The sequence below is a fragment of the Orbicella faveolata genome, unplaced genomic scaffold (assembly GCF_042242905.1).
Source record: "Orbicella faveolata isolate gen_17 unplaced genomic scaffold, um_ofav_v1 contig_15, whole genome shotgun sequence".
In the NCBI taxonomy this organism is placed as follows: domain Eukaryota; kingdom Metazoa; phylum Cnidaria; class Anthozoa; order Scleractinia; family Merulinidae; genus Orbicella; species Orbicella faveolata.
In genome coordinates this window covers 513,641-532,201 of record NW_028301542.1, presented here as the reverse complement: position 1 = coordinate 532,201, position 18,561 = coordinate 513,641, and the positions used below count along the sequence as shown (strand labels likewise).

The 18,561-nt window shown below is 38.7% G+C and overlaps 1 protein-coding gene and 2 long non-coding RNA genes across 4 annotated transcripts in view; 2 read left to right on the top strand and 1 right to left on the bottom strand.

The window, feature by feature from the left end:
* Positions 1 to 18,561, top strand: part of LOC110069062 (uncharacterized) — a 72,049-nt gene that overhangs the window by 49,678 nt on the left and 3,810 nt on the right. The window lies entirely within an intron of this gene.
* On the bottom strand, positions 11,320 to 13,181 carry LOC110069061 (uncharacterized). Its single transcript, XR_002298844.2, has 2 exons — positions 12,835 to 13,181; positions 11,320 to 11,678 (listed from the first exon to the last, which is right to left on the bottom strand). It is a non-coding gene; the product is annotated as an uncharacterized LOC110069061 (long non-coding RNA).
* On the top strand, positions 14,052 to 18,306 carry LOC149113052 (uncharacterized). Its single transcript, XR_016206650.1, has 2 exons — positions 14,052 to 15,612; positions 16,800 to 18,306. It is a non-coding gene; the product is annotated as an uncharacterized LOC149113052 (long non-coding RNA).

Here is an 18,561-nt window from a genome sequence, read left to right as displayed (position 1 = left end):
ACATTTTTTTGTCTGTAAAGTTTGGTTTCATTATTATTGACCTTTAAAGTTCTTGAACCCGATCTATGGCTATTGTTCTCGAGGGCCCAATCACGGTTTAGTAATGTCATTGAAGAATCTATGCAATGAAAGCTTCAATGACAACCTATTTTTTTTTTCCTCAAACTTGTTGAAAAGTACCAAGTTGTGGGTCACGGGAACTTAAGCGACTACATTTGATCGTGTAACAATTGTAACTTTTAAAGCCTAAGTTGATGTATTAGATGGAATTGACAGGTATTTTACACAGAAAAGGAGCAAACAAGCAAACCTCCAAAGAGATTCTTTCTACGTGCGTTATGTCGTAACCCCTTCTCACCTCAAGACGTGGGCGACAATTTTGTCTTCGACCAACGCGGTAAACACTTATAAAGTACTTAAACGAGATTCCAGCGATTGTTCCTTGAGTTTATATTTTTTCCAGGTTCAAAAGCTCTCCAGTAATTACCAATATCATATAACGTTGGTTTTGGCCACTCAAGAAAACTTCTTGGAGTGAATTGCTTTACAGTCACATAAGGTCAAGGGAACTACTACCGGTTTTACTTATCCAATCTGTGTAATTCATCACATTAGCCTCCTGATCGATCTTTGTAAATGTCTATATGAACAACTGCAGTAAAATAGGGCTTCTCTTTTGCTTCGGGTATTTCGGCAATTGCATAAACAATCGATGCACTATGACAAACGTTATAAGCATGATAAAATGATAGACTGATTTTTTTTTATATTAAACAATAGACCCTATTCATAAATGGCTGCCAATTAAAAATTATTTTGTAAGTATTAAAATTAGCCCAACTAACCTCGTTTTTGAGTCGATAATTCAAAAGAATTTTTACTTTCAAAAGAGGTTAGTTGGGCTAATTTAAATACATACAAAAGAATTTAAAATTGGCAGCCATTTATGAATAGGATCTATCATTTGATGCAGGTTTAAAGCAAAGTCACTAAATTTGAAACGTGTTCTGAAGGACTTGCATCTTCATGGGTTGAAAGTAGTTGGGCAAAATATAAATTATGACATCACCCTAGATCGAAGCGAGCAGAAGCCAGTTGTAAAAGAAGACTCATTAGTCATGTTGGATTACGTTTTCCTCACACCTTGCATAGGAAGGCTGCGCCCGCAGCACAAATGCAGTCAAACGGTATTTTAAAATATTCGTGATTAAAACAGGACAGACGGTAAAAAAGCGGACGTCAATTTGACTATCCAACCGGCACGTCACTGCTAGAAGTTTTTGTTCTTCGTAACAAAAATAAAAACCGGGATTAAGCTGAGAATTTTGCGCTAAAATTTGCAAGGAACAAGACATTTTGTGACGGATGGAACAACTATTGCCTGACGACACATGCTTGACGAGTCCCCGATTTCAGTTGCCCTGTTTTGGCGCCAAATTGAAAGTCCAATGCAATGAAACTCCCCCGAGAAGGAAGTAGAAATTACAGGGAGGGAAAACCGAATTTTGTGAGTAATAGACAAACGTTTATTAATTGAAAAGTCAAGAAGGCCTTGAAATCCCGGGGGGTGTATGATGGCGCATGAGATTGGGACCTACAGAATGAAGTTTCAGTCCTTCAAGGAAATCACGTTTAAGAAATATAATAATAACAATCATAATAATAATAATAATAATAATAATAATATTCTAAGTTCATGGCGATGACTAACTTAGAAAAAAAATACAAATAAGTAAAAAATAACCAAAGTAAAAATAATACCCTAAAATAACTAAAATGGCCTTACTTACAAAACAAAGAACGGCTATTCACAAATTCTGAAAAAGATAGATCTTAAAGGCCCTCTGAAAACTATCAGTCGAATTCAATCTGCGCAAAGCTAAGGGTAAATTATGCCAAGTCTCGGAGCAAACACAAAAGAACGCTCTATCCCCGTTGCCGGAAACAATAGACTGCAAAAGCTTTACCAAAAGTGCAAAAACACACCACTGATTGCAACAAGTGAGTACTTCAGTTTAAATTAAATCATTGTCCAGACAATGTCACTCGAAAGTAGACCCATGGTATAAAATCTCCAAGAACAGGTGACATCTTAACGGTATAGTTGTGTAAAAGCGGCAAGTTAAAAAGGGATCCGATCAAATAATTCAATTAGCAGCCTTTTCAGTCCACTCTCTCTAGTTAAAATCACTTGCAGTCCTGATAATCTTCTTATCTTTTTGACTTTTGCATGAATGCGTGTATCCTGTATAAGTTATACTTATTGCAACATTTTAGCCAGTTAAATTCAATGGCCGAGAACACATGCCTGTTTTCAACTAACATTCTAGCGCGAAAGTTTTTGCTTTTGCCAAGTGTTTTTCACTAACGCGTCTAATTAAGCTGTTGCTGATGAAATTCAACAAGAAATCAAACCATTGCATAATTTTTGGTGCAAACCATTGCATAGATCTTGTTTCAAAGTACGCGTTATATGGTCACGCTAATCCACAGTTGATTAAAACTTCATATTTTACAGCACGTTCGGGTTATGGTTGGCTAAGGTTTGTTTTATCGATATGTGTTACGACGTGCTACTTCTATATAACAGAAATCAAAATGAGAAGTCGGTCTGCTGAAGACCTAAGCTGGCGGCAATAGAAGCCACTTGAAAGGGAAGCAGTTCTAAACCTTTAATGCGAAGATAAATTTTGGTCGATACCTCAAAGGTCAGTTGAATTGCTGATCAAGGATATTAGAGCTTAAGCTATTTTCCTCACCTTATGTTCGGTAACATAACACTGTTCGCAATGAGTGCCTCTTTCAAGTAATAGGTACCAAGAAATTCTTGGGGTAACTTGACACAAAGTTGGAAATTAGCAGCCTGGCGAGGCTAGAGATCCCTATAGGACAACTAGCAATGCGAACGTAATGCCGGCCTGGTGTAGGTCTAAGCTCCGTAAAAAAACTAATCGAACTCGCCTCATCGTGTTTGTAAGAGAACATTGAATTGTCCCTGTGACCGAGTTTGTAGTGTCTGAGTCCACTCGACGAAGGCCGGTGCAAATTGGTTTAGTGAGCCACGTTCATTCTCTAGCTTGGAGCGTGATTGACTATAGCCATAAACACCTACTACACGATGACAAAATATGAAATTAAATAGATCTTTCTGCAACTCTTCTCTAAGCAACTCATTATGTCCCCGATTCACTTGTTGCCAGTTTTCCGTTTCGAGGGCATTTGTTCACATGGAACATGGCCGGACGTCGCCTTCTTGCTTCGTACATCCAAAATTCCTCAGGAAAAAAAGATTCGTAAAAAAAAAGTTTATTTGTGCACTAGCAAAACCCGGAATACAGTAAGTGACTTTAACATCCTGGGAAATACGATCTTAATTATACTTGCATACCTTCTAGTTCTAATTCTCACTCGTATATGGTGTTCTGATATCGGTGGTCAAAACGCACTTGGAAAGGTTGAAATACGGTCCTAAGCTAAGATTAGTGGTTTTTTTGCAGTCTGGACCTTACACAGAAAGTGCTTTCCCTTTCTTAAATCTTCTTGATGTCCTATCAGCAAATAATTTTTACCGTTTCCAGGCTCTTAAGTTTACGCATTTGTGGTACAAAGGGCATCTACCATGCAAGCCTGTTTGAAAACCCTTTCCAATATACCCGAGCCGGCACACACATAACACAAGGTATGCATTGGGAGCAAAATTTATGTAAACCAGGTCTTCGTACTAACATTGGAAAACAAGAGTTCTCCATCAGGCTATAGATCTCTGGGGTGATATTCCTCATTATATTAATATCTCAGTACATTTTCGTTTGCCAAAGAAGTAACTTCTAACGTAGTTAATATCTTCGATGTAGCTTTGTTTGTGAACCAGTAAAGATAATTGTTATTGTTGTTGCTGTTGGTCGTTAGTTTTGTTGAATGCCTGTGAGAGTATCCACGTCTTGTTCCCGTCTGTCCTCGTAAGTCAGTCGGCACAACAACAAGTTCTTTCAAATCCTACCAAGGTCAAATATTTTGCTTTTACCTCCTGTAGTTTCATTTCCTTATTAAGGTTAACGCCCAGTGGGAAATTTGCAAGACTGAAGCTTATCCCTAATCGCTTTATATTACTCATGTATCAAAGTATCTCGAAAGTAACCGTTGTTCATCCTCAGTGACACTGTTATCTCGTGTCATTGCTCATTTCAGCGCTTTTTTCTGAACTGTGGAGAAAATTTAAAAGGCAATCTTCTAGCTGTAAGTTCAAGTTTAATAAACTATACAAACTACAAAGTCGTCAGCGAAGATTCTGCTGGTTTGAACGTTGGATCTCACAGGAGATCTGATCAGCCAAACTTGAGAAGTAACTGAACGCTGATTAGTCAAAGCCGGAGTACTGTAAGGCTGGTACAACGTAGTATATTTAAAACAATATTTCGGCTGGCCAGGCCACCCTATCATGTTTAGGTGTTACTGTTCGGAAACTGTTCGCCGTTAGAGAAAAGTTGATCCAAAGGGTAATTTAAATCACTATGCGGATCCTCTCTGTTGCACGAAAGATTCCAGTCCCCATTAAACTTGTTGGACCACTCCCGTTCTAAACTCAGCTATGGACCCCTTTTCTAGCAATAACCGACATCTGTGACCTATTACAATTTGATTAAGTCTAAAACTTCTCAATGGCTTCTACAACGACTTCAAAAAAGGTCTTACCATTGACGAAACTATCAGTTACGATCTTCAGGATGAGGGTATTGTCACCAACAACAGTTCTTTTCAGAACTACCCTCACCCGGACGATCACACTATACGAACTACTGATACTCCTGGGTTCAGACCATTTACTATGTCATGTAACAGCTTCTTATGAACGGTATGACTCACTTTATTCAGCTCATAATAGGACGTTACAACAGCGGTAGCTTAGGTTGCAAGGCTTCTCTTAAATCTGTTATTGCCAACATCTTTTAAGTTTTATTCTTACAATGTATAGGTGTCCATAAATTTACATTGTTTTGGCTCGCCACGCACGATTGGCAGACGGCTCAGTAGTCAGCGGTCTTCATCGTCTCCCTAGCGGTTCACCCGTTTCCATAATGTCTCCCCCCGGATAAAATTTCGTTCCTTAAGGCTACTTGGGATCGCTGATTGTTTGCCAGGGGCAGGCACCTTATCTTTTGATCGGCCAAACCATGGGTATTTATGTCTTTGAGCAGTCACTAAGCTTGTTCCTACGTGAAACAAACAGATAAGAGGGAATCCACCAGAAGTTCGAGTAACAAGCGGACAACTTTGTAGCAAGATTATTTACATCGTATTGCAAACTTCTGTGCGACTGTTTTAAATATCTTCTGAAAAGAAATCATTTCTAACAACACCAGATTATTTTGATAGTGAATAAATTAGCATGTATTTCTGTATCACGTGACTTGTTGTTTTCTAATCAGATCGTGGCCTTTGCTCGCCGCCATAAACGTTGTCGAATTGTGTTTGTGCTCGGTGTCCTTACGTTTCTCGTACCATGGTGTCACAGCGGGATTTAGGCCAAATTATCAAGGATTACTTTCCAGCTTAGAAGTCTTCAAGTCCAACACTTTGTTCGTTATTGGTAGGTTCAACGAAGTCTATAGTTTGCGTTCCGAAAATTACCTTGGCGTTGAATCTTTCCGACCGTTTGCATCAAGGAGAAAATTGGGATTCTTTTCTTCGTGAATGGAAGTTTTACGAGTTAGAAAGCACAGGAAGTTCGGGTGGCTTCGTTGTTAAATGTGATCGGCAAAGAAGGAATGAATATGTACAAAGCCTTTAAAGATAAGATAAGAACTTTATTAACGTGTCGAAGTCGCTAGCATACAATGTATACTAATTGGGGACACCTAACTACGATTACTTATCTAATAATTAATAAAATATGAAATACATGTACGTATGTGAGTGTTTTAAAATATATACATAAAACAAACAAGGAGTCATGCAGTAAGATCAAGTGTTAGTTGTTACATAAAGAACAGTCTTCACAAGTACTGTCCAGCAGGCTAGTGAAATCAACCAGTTTGATGCGCTTTTTAAAAGTGTGCAATGATTCAGAAGATCGAATAGATTTGTCGAGTTTGGACCAAATGACAGGTCCTAAATAAGTCAGGCTATGTTTGCCATGAGCAACAGTCCGAAATCTGGGTATGGTGAAATCAGAATTTCTAAGGTGATACTGAGAATTGGTAACAACAAATAATTCCGCAATGTAAGGAGGCGCCAGACCATTTTTGACTCTATACATTATGATTGCAATGGCTTGCAATCGTTGCGTATGAAGTGTTGGTTGTTTCGCTCTTTGCAAGAGTTCCTCATACGTCGATTTATTGTCACAATAAACAGCTCGTGGTGCTCGTTCCTGAATTCGTTCTAGTTTTCTGGCATCAGAAGAACGACAAAAGTGCCAGACAGTCTGACAGTATGTGAGATGAGGTAGTATAGCAAATTTGACAACGTGTAATGTAGCTCATATCGGAATGAAGTTACGTAATCTCAGAAGAACACCAGTTTGACAGGAGGCTTTTCTACAAACATTGCTTACATGACTCGAAAATGATAGTTGATCGTCTAAGGTAACCCCTAAGAGCGTTATCTCTGGTTTCTGATCAATTACAGTGTCATTAATAACAATGTGTAAATCCTTATGACAGTTCCTCGGGCCCAGACTCATCACCTGATACTTTGAAAAATTTCCTTGTAAAAAGTTGTTGTCAGTTGTACCACTCAGAGATGCTGTTTCCTTCCTCAGTTAAAATGCTTTCCGCTTCGTTAGTTGTCTTCGCCACTGAAAACAGTTGGTGGTCATCCGCATACATAAATAACCTGTTTTCATCAGTGGCGAGGTGTAGATCGTTTTGGAAAACATTCCAAAGAAGAGGTCCGAAGGCCGATCCCTGGGGACATCCTCTCGCGGTAGCGTACCGATCACTTGTTGTTTCTTGACTGATCCTAACCCTGTTTTTCCTATTTGTGAAATATGATCGCATTAGGGTTAGTGAGTCGTTAGAGAAACCGTATGCTCTCAGTTTGTTGATTAGTAAGGGAGCGTGCAGCGAATCAAATGCCCTTGACATATCAGTGGGCAAGACTCCGACAACGTTCCTGTTATCAACAGCCTGTTTCCATCTTTCTACCGATCCAATAAGGGAAGTTTCACAGCTCTGATTCTTTCGATATGCGGTTAGGTTGTTGCTTAACATAGGGTCAATAAATGATGTCAGCTGTTTGCTCAGTAACTGCTCAAAGACCTTCCCTATCACTGTTAGTACTGTGACAGGTCTAAAATTCTTGATATCTTGTTTATTGTCTTTGTTAAAACACTGGTACCCAATCACCTTTCTTCCATTGCAATGGCCAATCGCAAGATTCAATGCAGTGGTTGTATAAGTCAGCCAGGGGATGAGAAAGCTCCCTGCTCGCTACATTTAAGATCTTAAGTGGTATTAGGTCGTGACCTGTGCTCTTGGTAGAGTCCAAGTTAGACAGCGCAACCGCTATTTCCTTCGGCTCAAGGGCTTAGAATTTAAATTGTGAGGAGTCACCGGGAGGTCGACAATTGCAGCTTTGGTTTATTATTGATTTCAATGGGAAAATTCGTTGGACGCTCTAAAAATTGACAAGGCTATGGAAAAGTTAGAGGAGAGTTGTGTTCCTGCACTTAACGAAACCTGAGAAAGATATATTTTCTTCAAACGTGAGCAACTGTCAAATAAATCTCTTGATAGTTACATAATTGCGTTGATGAAGCTCTCAGAGTCGTGTGGTTTTAGCGCGCTGCGTGTATCGCTCGTTCGCGACCGGCTAATTCTTGGTGTAAAGGACGACAGAGTTTGTGAAATGCTTCTTGGAAAGCGAGACCTCAACCTAAATTAAACCATCGAAACTATCAAAGCAATTCAAGTTACTCACTCGCGAGCGACAGAGATCTAATGCAGTGGGGCAAAAGTCGAAACCCAAGCGCGGGAAAAGTTGGCGTCGCAAACCTCCCAGCAAGGACTCTCCCAAGATTAAAGAGTGTTTGTTCTGTGGTGGTGCAAATGCATCTGAAAGGAAATTGTGTCCAGCTAGCTTCGGGTCAGAAATGTAAGTTCGGCAAAGAAGGCCATTTTGAAGTCACGTGTCGAAGCAAGTCTGAAGATGCATGAAAGTTCACATGGTTGAACAAGAAGAAGTCTTCTACATTCATAGTAGTAGTGGGGAAGATCACGCTCTTGTTTCGCTCACTTTGAATGGTTCAGCATTAGTAACATTTCAAATTGACACTGGCTCTTCTGCAAATATCTTGCCACTGCAGGATTACATCAGGGCAACAAAAGATTACAGTAAAGCTAGCATTGTTCCCAAGGAAATCACACTGGTTATGCACGATCAAAGCGAAAGGCTCTTGGTTCTGCAAGGCTGAAAGTAGAAAATTAAGGTAACAGGCATGAACTTAACTTTGTTGTGGGATTATGCGATATAATACATAGATTTAGTTCAGCCTAAAAGCGTAGCTCCTGAGCCGGGTTGTTCAGAGCCCGATTAAGCTAACCCAGGATAAAGTAGAATTTTGATTTGAGTTTTGTAACTTTGCAGTGAGGTTTTCTGTATATTGTTTGGCCTTCTGTTTTGAGTTTTAACAATCACAATATACACAAAATAAAGCGGCGAAAAACATTTGTATAGAAGATAAAGTTATAATTCGGTTAACTTTTAATCCTGGGTTAGCGTTAACCGGCTTCCGAACAACCCAGCCCCGTTTTCAACAAGTTAACTTGGCATGAGCACGCGATCCAATCGAAAACCAGCACTTGGTCAGCAGTCAACTTCAAAAAAACACGTGACCTCGATGAGTTCTAAACTTGAGCCCATGATATGGTCACTTGATACTGGTCAGCGGATACCTTGTTTGATTGGTGTCAATTGACCATAACATGGATGTCCAATATCAAAGAGGGACGCTACAAACCGAGGGTATGGCCGCCACTTGATGTTGCGCGACTCCGTCGTCGTCGTCGCCGTCGCCGTCGTGCGTACGCGCCCACGAGTAATATCGCTAGCCATGATAACCATGAGAAAATCAATTCATGGGTTTCCTTTTCTTTCCTATATGGGTATGAGGTTCCGCTTGGCGGCCCTTCGGTTCGCCGGAGCTCCGCTATTACATAATTCCATATAGCCGGCGACTATTTTGTGGGTTTAAGGCGTGATGTCACGTGACAGATCTTTGTGAGCATGAGTAATCTGAGAGATAGACTGGGTACTAGTATTTCGCGCGATTGTTTTCGAGTAAAGGCGGCCTTTGCTGCATTTTTAGTTCGTCTGTAGTCATATTTCGTTGTCAGAGAACTTTTTTCGATTCTTTGGCCCACTTTTTGTCTGATTTGATTGCAGTTCTCAAGGTAAGTTATTTTCCATTTTTCAATTGCTGTGTAGTGCTGTTTTGCTATTCGAAATTAACATCACTGTCCTCGAGAAAGGCTAACGAGATTATTCTTTGTTATTTCAATCAGGTGTTGCTGAGCAGGTTTCCTCGGCAATTCAGGAATTGTATTGCTCACGCAAGCCATCTTGGCTTGTGCGGTTTGCACCGAAGCTAATACGCTTTCACAAGCCCACATTTATTGGCTTAAAATTCGTTGCGGGTTGCACCGCACACGCTTTCATAAGCCTGTATCTCACAAGTATTTCACAAGTATCTCACAAGCCAGTATTTCTCGGCTTGAACTACAGACCCATTCATAAATGGCTGCCAATTAAAAATTATTTTGTGTGCATCTCAATTAGCCCAAATAACCTCGTTTGAGGGTAAAAATTCTTTTGCATTATCAACTCAAAAACTAAGTTCGTTGGGCTAATTTTGATACTTACAAAATAATTTTTACCTAGCAGTCATTTATGAATAGGGTCTATATCAGTTCGGGTTGCACCACACTCTGAAAGAGTCATTGTTGGATAAAGATCGATATTAGCCGCGAGTATGGGAACATCAGTTGAACTATACCGGTCGAGTATCAGCTGTCACATCAATTTCAACAAAGCGAAGGATGCCTTATCACTTGTTCGAGGGCGATTTTGGAATATGATGCTTATGAAGTTTAATTTAAACTTGTTTTGCTTGCGTTAAGTTTTTGTGTTATTTCTGCTTACTAGTAAATAAAACGTTAGAAATCAGTGCAAGGGTAAATAGCGCAGGCGCTTATATCGTTTTAGATATTATGTAACTACGCGTGTTACAATTTAAAAAACTAAAACTTTCGGTCAGATTTCATTAACAGTAAATTTAAAATAACAAACAGAACTTAGCATCGGTATCTTATTTGACGGTAGTATTGAGAGGTACGGGCTGGGACTAAATTGTGTCAGTGGTAAATTATGAATTATGAATTATGAATTATGAATTATGAATTATGAATTATGAAAGGGAATTTCCCTTGGGCGTGCGAGGAGATATTCATGAACGCAAAATCGAATGGGAGCTTTAAAATTGCCTACAGGCCAAATTTTAAGCTTGTTCTTTCGTTTATAATGCTTAAGGCTGACACTCATCCATAATCTCTTTAAATCACTCAATTATCAAAATATCTTGACAGTAACCGTTGTTCATCCTCAGTGACACAGTTGTCTCGTTTAGCCCTTACATCTGAACTGTCGAGGAAATCCTGAAGGCAAACTTTTGGCTAAAACGTTAAGTTTGGTGGAAACTGTAAGCCGTTAGAGGAAAGTTGATCCAAGGTAAAGGTAGATAAACTCTGCATACGAACTAAGTGGCCCATCAGACCAGAGCATATCCTGGTTTCCGTAGCATGAAGCGACCAGGAGTATTTCTACTCCCTCTTGGGTGGGATGCTAGTCCATTGCAGGGTTACCCTTAGCAGTAAGTTCACTGGTACCCATTTATACACCTGGGCGGAGAGAGGCACTGTAAGAGTTAAGTGTCTTGCCTGAGAACACAACACAGTGTCCCCGTCCAGAGCTCGAACCCGGACCGCTCGATCCGGAGATAAGCGCACTAACCTCAAGGCCATCGCGCCTCCCTCTAAAAGGGTAGTTTAAATCAAATTGCGGATAGTTTCGGGTGCGTGGAAGATTTCAGTCCCCATCAAACTTGTGGATTACTCCCGTCCTACACTCACCTATGGACCCCGTTCCTAACAACAACCTACATCTGTGGCGAAACTGATCTTCTGGGTGAAGGTAGTTCTGAAAAGAACTGTAATTGTCACCAACAACATTTCATTTCAGAACTTCCCTCACCCAGACGATCATGCAAGCCGAATTACTGATACTCCTCTGTTCAAACCATTTACTATGTTATGTAATGGCGTCTTGTGAACAGTGTAACTCACTTTATTCACCTCATAATAGAACATTACAACAGCGTTACCATGAGACACACTGCTTCTCTTAAATCTGTTATTGCCAACATCTTTTAACTTTTATTCTTACAATGTATAAGTGTCTATAAGTTAACGTTGTTTTGGCTCGCACGTTTGGCAGACGGCTCGGTGGTCAGCGGTCTTCATCGTATCTCTGACGGTTCACCCGTTTCCATAATGTCTCCCCCCGGATAAAGTTTCGTGCCTCAAGGTTTCTTGGGATCGCTGATCGTTTACCAGGGGCAGGGCCCTGATTTGATTTTTGGCCAAACCATGGGTAATGACTTTGAGCAGTTACCAAGCTTGTTCCTATACGTGAAACAAATCGATAATATCAATTATTTTTAGCGCGCGGGGTCTCCGCTCTTATCTCAAACATCAAATCATCAAAATCAAACAAAGTGGTTCATAACTTTGGCGGTACATGTCGCCAAAACAAAAAGGAAACAAATAATACTTTCAATCGCCTTGCGAGGTGTGGAAATGATGTACTACTGTGAAACAAATGCCCAATGGATCAAAATAAATTCGGATATTACATGCCGTTCTGAGATAATGTTATGCAACTAAACATTCAAATTGTTCAAGTTGAAATTAGTAGCCATGGCTATGTAAGAAAATAATGAAATCATTGATTAAAATTTGCGTCCCATACATATACATACATGACTTTATTTTATCTCGAATTTACATAGTACCTAAGAAGCTAATATCTTCGAGAAAAGTAACATTGTAAATATAAAAACAACAAGAGCTACGATTCACTATTACGTTTATCTACATTATAAAAATTTATCTTTAAAAGACTAGTATAGTAATGAGCAATCTTGCCTGAAAGGAGACTGTTTTCACGAGGCTTTTGAAAGCAGTTAAAGTAGGCTCCGTCCTAATGTTCTCAAACAGAGAGTTCCAAGTTTTGCATGCGAAATACTTAAAATGAGTGAAGACCATAAGAAGTGGAAGCAGGTTTACACAGTGGGAATATATCAGTTCCTCTAAGAGAGTAAACCCTAGAACGCTCAGTAAAAAAAATTCTTAAGATTCTTGGGGTAGAAATTGTAATGTAAACATCTATAAACACAGTAATTAACATATTCCATATTATTGAATTGTAGAGTGATGTGGTTGCTGCTGTATCTAATAACTGCGATCTAGATACCAACCTTTGAAAGGCTGGTTTCTAAATGATCGCTCAGGCGATAATTCATCATTTAACGAAAAGTCCAGCGGTCATTGCGATTATACTGAAAAGGAGCTCATTGTAATGATCGCTGTAATCTTATGGAAACCACTCTTCCGAGAGTCACAGGTGAATGCAAAAAACCGAGAGGAATATGTCATGCTGTACATAACAACGTTTGAGACGTAAAGCACAAGTTTGAAGAATAACTCTATAAAATCAGATAAATTAAAAGACAAAAATCGTAGCAGAAAGGGAGACAAGACCCAAAATGAAAATCCTTACCTGCAATACATAAAAGAATTCCCAGCCAAACTGTGATCAACATTTTCGGACCCATAGTGATATCAGCCAATGCAGTAATTACTGTTACTGTGGAATCGGATGGATCATCCTATATGGCAGGTTGATGTTTGCGTGGTCGGGGAAAATATGCAAAAAGGATTTCATAAGCACCAACCAAATACAAGTCAGGCAGGAAATAGACGAAACTTCCTAATTAATTTTGAAGTATTTTTCACTAAGCTGAACGTAGTTTTCTTTTTTGCTAAGGAGGTCTAATAGCGTTTCGCTTTAGGCAAAAAAACGCAACGTGGCTCTAAATCTACTCCCGACAGGAAATAGGTCTGACGTTTCAATGTTTTAATTATCGAGGGATTAAAAATCCTAATACGAGTCACAGATCATTAAAAGAGGGACACTTCTAAAAGGTTAATTTCTGTAATAATATATAGGGAGGGAGAACCAAATTAGATGCCACTGATTTAGATAATAAGAACATTTTTGGCTTCCACAGTGAAAAATAGATCTAACGCAAAGTGAAATCACGCTAACTACCACCTTTTGAGTAAATGTAAGAAACAAAAACTGGCAAATTACGAAATTAAAGTTGTTGAATACAAGTTCATTTTAATGGACTTTAATGGTCAATATATTACTGTTGACACAATCTGTGACATCATTATTTGAGCAATGTATTGTATTTTGCGTGTGAAAGCCTGATAATTATCTAAACACTAGAGGCCATAATACTACTGCACAGTACACGTCAAACGAAAATACGTAGAAATCATGGAGAGTGAATCTTATTTTAGCATTTCGTTGAAGTACCATGATCCATTAGTGAACATTTTAAGAGCAAAATTATTTCAAGGCCGGGAAATAACTGCACGACATTGATTAAAGAGTAATGCTTGACCTTGCTACAAAGAACGCTGCAGGTTATAAATCTAATCTCTTTTCATAGTATGTTTTCTTTAGCTTTCTTTTCGTGAAAATTTCTGTTATTGTAGGTAGCCGTAACGTATATGAATCTAAATTTCCTTCCTATGTCATTAACAATTTAATATCGACAAGCGAGAACTGACTGATAAAGATGGAAAGCCGAAGGAAGCCAGGAACAATGAAGAGTCGCCAATAATTAAACAACGTTGCATTTTCAAGCGAAAAGCAACAAGTTATTTGAATTATACTTTAAAAAGGCAAAGCAATCGAGGTTTGTTTTTTTTCTTTTGTTTGTTTGTTTGTTTGTTCGTTTTTAAACCGTAAAATAATTCAACGACTTGTCTAGATTCTGGAAATAGTAATAAGTATAATAACCATAAAAAGGATATTCCTCATTTAGGTACCGAGTGCGGGTTTGTGGTGTAAGCTATCTGAATATCCTAGACCACTAAAAAACCACAGGTTTATTTGAAATTACACCAATATAATACGATATTTCAGTAGGATCTTCGATTATCAATCTGACGTCCGCTAGTATTGGCAAAGAATGATGTTCATTAACTTTAGGTGGTTTATAAAGATAAATCATTAACTTAAGTTCAAAAGTGTTACACCAGATATGGAGCTTAAGACCATCAGTCAAAATTCCACGATAATTTGCCCGGCATAAGTCTTTCAGCAACAGGTTTTTAGAGATTATTAACTAATGATAAAAATTATGCGAAATGAACTCCGCAATGTATATGGATTGTCAATACCCACTTGCTATATGTCGTATTTTCCAAACACAGCGTTAACGAATTGTAGCAGCGGTGGATTAATAGTCCATTTTGAGGCCAACAAGTTCTTTCATAAATAGACTGATAAGTTCATTTTTAAATTTCCGGGCTACTTAATTTAATTATTGAATTTGAGGAATCAATTGGTTCGTTAGCAGTTCTAAAGCCTTGCTTTTTCCCTTTTTATGACAGTTAGGTATCCGTTATTAGGCAAGTGACGTTTCTGAATCTTAACCTTATCGGAGTAATACATTTTTCTCATCACTCACTTTCAAAAGTATGGCCCTCCACGAACTGTTGCGAACTCGCTTGTTACATAACTATTCAATTGATAATTACCGTATCCAAGGGGCATCTTACCTTTCAAACAATTAATTTGGTCCGTTGTCGCGGGTAAAAGCTACTCCTTTCTTGGGCGGGATCAACGGTGAAACCACAACACTACCCATTCTAATTTGCAAATGAATGATCCAATGGAGATCAGTGGAGCTTGTCTAATTTAGTCTTTGATCGGACTTCATCGTCTACGCTTATTTCCTGCACGTAAAATCAATCACCAGAATGTAGTATTAGTCTATTTTAAATTAAACATATGGGGGTTCTCCTTGTTATGACCTCCTCGCTCACGTGATTACAAGCTCTACAGCCTTCTGAGAAACATGACAGAGATTAGACTGGAACATTTGATAATAACCTTAGCTTCAACACGATTTAACCGTGGGACTGTACATCTAGCGGTTACTATAGATATTGTTGAGTTCCGTGATTAAAAATATGATCTTGAATGCACTGCTGTGAAGAATTAACCGCTACTCAGTCTACTAAGCCACGCTATCGTCTTGGGCATCGTTCACGTGACTGAATATAGTTTATTACCGAAGTATAAGCCTGCCTGGCGTTACGTTTCCCGTGTTCTTACTCGAAGTGTAATTCACATAAAGTCGGGAGCGGTCTACAAAAGTTGACTCTTGGCAGAGAGTGGAATGGGTACTACTTTCTCTGGGGTAGCCTGGGAAATTGCTTCGAAGATTTGTTTTGACTCTCTCTCTAGATTATTAAAGTGCCTATAACCCCAAAACATTTTTTTCGCCTAATCAAATCTCTGTATGGAATTGGGAAAAATGTCGCAAAAATTTTTGAATTCGGTTAAAACCCGAATTTTTTACGAATTTTTAAAGTTGGCGCTGTTAAGAGCACGACCGAGCATTCGGGAGAATGGGACTAGTGACGTCATTCCAGGCCATTGCCAGCGTCGCTCCAGTATAAACTCTCACGTTGTTTTGTGTGTGGGATAGAGTACTGAGGGTTAGTTTTTCGTCAAAAGAACTTTTATTTGACTCAACAAAAGTTTGAATATTCAAACGTACTTATAATGTCGTCCAGCGATTCTAGCTATGACTCTAGCTCGGACTCTGAGGCCGCAGAGGTCGAGGTCGAGTACGACTTAGAAGTCGAGGGTTCATCGAACCCGAGCGAACACGAAACCTCAGATGATGAACCAGATGCCTATGCGAATGAGCCGATGGCAGACGAGGAATGGCTGGCTCAATATGAAGAGGAAAGAAAAACGGAGGAAGAACTAGAGAAGAAGCTTCAAAACCGATTAAGTGGATCAGAGGAAATCAAAGAATGGTTAGTTGGCATTGTTTTGCGTTGCTAGCGACGCGTGGCGACGCGCCATTTGCAAGTTTACGGTTGTCGGGTGCATATTCTACTATTATTTTAGCTGTTCTTCTTTGTAAATTTTGTTTGCTATTTTATTTCTTAGGTGTCATTGTGGCAAATGCAGCCTTGAATGTTTGCAAAACATCAGTGAATGCTATTGCTGTTGTGAGTTAGACGGATGCGTCGAAGCTTTTTCGCTTCTGCGGTTCATCAGCCCCTTCAAAAGGTATGGGATGAAGCGAAATACCTTCTGCCTTACTTGGCTTATTATTACAGCCGAAAACAACGCATTTATCTGGCATTTTCAAGATTTCTGACCTTCCGAAGCGAAGCAAACGCGGTTCCAAACAAGAAAGCGATCAATGGCCTGGAATGACGTCACAAGTTTCGCTATACCCAGACCCTTTTCAGTGACTCTGTGACTCGGTCGTGTTTTGAAAAAGTGCCATTTTTCCGATCTTTAAAAAATCATAAAAAATCGCGGTTTGAACCGAATTAAAAAATTTTTGCGACATTTTTCCCAATTCCGTACAGAGATTTAATTAAGCGCAAAAAATTTTTTGGTGTTATAGGCACTTTAAGTAATATCACATTGCAAGGTAACCTGGATGGCAAAAGCACTAATGCGCCGATCAATTCTTTGTGAAATGCTGAGATTTTAAACCCGCATCACCCTAATGTTAGTATGATATTAGTTATATGAAATATGCAAAAATATCAAAAACCTAAATCTAAAAGTATAAATACAAAAAGAGATTTAAAATATAACTAAATTCATATACAGTTATTAAAAATATCTGCCCCTTTATAAAAAAAAAAATGCTTTATTGAAGTAGACCAAGCTGACATTTTTGTTGCCCGATCAGAAAATGAAGCGTTTATGCTAATGAGGCAAATATTGTGAAAAAGATATTCCCGTATGTGGAACAACTGATTAAATCACATGCACACACCTTCCTCGCTGTATCAACTAAACTTCAGTACTTCAAGTTCTCTTTCAAAAATAACGAACGCAAAAACTGAAAGCCAGAGAACACTTACAGCGTATATCAGAAGATGAAAAGAGGCGCTTTATTTCTAGAGTTTTTCATAAGATCTTATATACAATCGAAAGAGCAGAACATACTATCTAAAGAGTTGATTTTACCCTGAATGCAAGATTTAACCATTGTTTTAATATACAAGCTTATTAATACAATTTTTTGTCATTGGCCATATATCAATTCAGCAGTTAATAGTGAAGTAGAAGACGTTCAAATTTTCACTGTAGCCAGCCTGTTCTTTGAAAAATGCTTTAATATTTAAAAAGTAGGCCAAGTGGACTTCACACTAGACAACTTTCCATCTGTTAGCACACTCTTCTGGCTTTATTTAAATTGTATTTTTCTCAATTGCCTGTATCCATTCATGTATATATCGGCAATAAAAGTGCTCTAAATATGAAATATTTATGAGATATGAATGTACACTAAAAAACACTTTCGGTTCTCGTACACGTTGGTATAATTAATCGACTTTCGTAGGCTGATTCCAAAACGGATTGATGTGTAGTCGCTGAGAAACAAAACTTTGTGTCATAGATCAAGTTGTACTTAAATGTAATCCTTCCGATGTACGCACTGCCGAGCTATTTTTGTCGGGCAAGCGCGTTGGGAACAGACCCTGCAGGGCCACTTATCGCAGTGAGTGATCAGAAAAAAGGATTACTCCGATAAGATTAAGATCTAGAATTGTGACGTTTGCTGGTTAATGGCACACATTATAACAATAAAAGAAATGGCGGCCTTAGAAAGCTATCAATCAATTTTTTTTCCTGTAATTTTATAATCAAATCAACCAGCACGGAAATTTAAAATGAGCTCACGTAAGTTTTTCTCCATTAAAAAAAGTAACAAGGTGATCTAAGAATGGCCCGACAATGCACTGCTGCGAAAAACTTTGTTCGGTATAGACGAAACAAACGGTGTGAGTCTGGACTACCTAAGCTCTTTTTAGTAATTTCACCAGTACTATAACATTATTGTAAGAAAACCGTATTATTGTAAGAACATTTTAGTGTAAGAAAATTAGAGTTCGTTTAATAAAAGAATATTTTAAAACTAGTATTAGTTTCGCACAATTTTTTTCGCACGATATGTTTTTTATTCCTGAATTCAGCCGCCGAAAAAACTGGTGCGTTAAGAGACATCTTGCAATTTTGACAGTTTGTCCTGATTTCTAAGCCAAGTGCATGCTGTTGATTCGATGCTTCAAAGAGCAGGGAGGTCGTGAATATGATTTCTTGTTTTCTTTGCCAACATCGGGTTGCGAATATGTTTATATAACTGAAAAATTAAAATAGTAA